Source organism: Penaeus monodon, chromosome 25, assembly GCF_015228065.2.
Source record: "Penaeus monodon isolate SGIC_2016 chromosome 25, NSTDA_Pmon_1, whole genome shotgun sequence".
Classification (NCBI taxonomy): domain Eukaryota; kingdom Metazoa; phylum Arthropoda; class Malacostraca; order Decapoda; family Penaeidae; genus Penaeus; species Penaeus monodon.
In genome coordinates, this window is record NC_051410.1 from 38,848,773 (window position 1) to 38,849,294 (window position 522).

Here is a 522-nt window from a genome sequence, read left to right on the forward strand (position 1 = left end):
CCTAGCGTCATTTCCAGCCGTGTTTGATTATTCCACGATAGAAAAATTAACATTATTACCATTAAGAAATTCAACATAGAGGCGATTATAAGGTTTCCAGTCTTAGGATCTACTGAATGTCGCAGCGCAGTCGCCAATAGACTGTGGAAAATCGAGGCTTTGGTGTGCATGGCAGTCAGATGCAGTAACTTTATAAAGAATTTTCATCTGAACACTTTTACGCTGTGATGGCAGAGCTGAAAGTGACAAATTTAAACTTCTAAATAATACCAGGAATTGGCCACATCGCGGTGAAATTCATTCGTCAGTCCGTTTGTAAGAAAATTTATGTTGAATGTGACATTGTGAGAAAAACATTATTAGCAAGACTTATCAGTTACGGTTTTCTATTAAAATATTTATTCATTGTATTTCTGCACTTCACGTAAATGGCTTTTTCACAAGGTTACATACATATGTAGTATATCTGTGTATCATTGCCTCTATATGATATGCCTGCCTAAATGTGGACGTAAGGCCTTT

At 36.4% G+C, this 522-nt stretch overlaps 1 protein-coding gene across 1 annotated transcript in view; it reads left to right on the forward strand.

Moving 5' to 3' along the window:
* Positions 1-522, forward strand: part of LOC119589235 (sodium- and chloride-dependent glycine transporter 1-like) — a 63,016-nt gene that overhangs the window by 986 nt on the left and 61,508 nt on the right. The window lies entirely within an intron of this gene.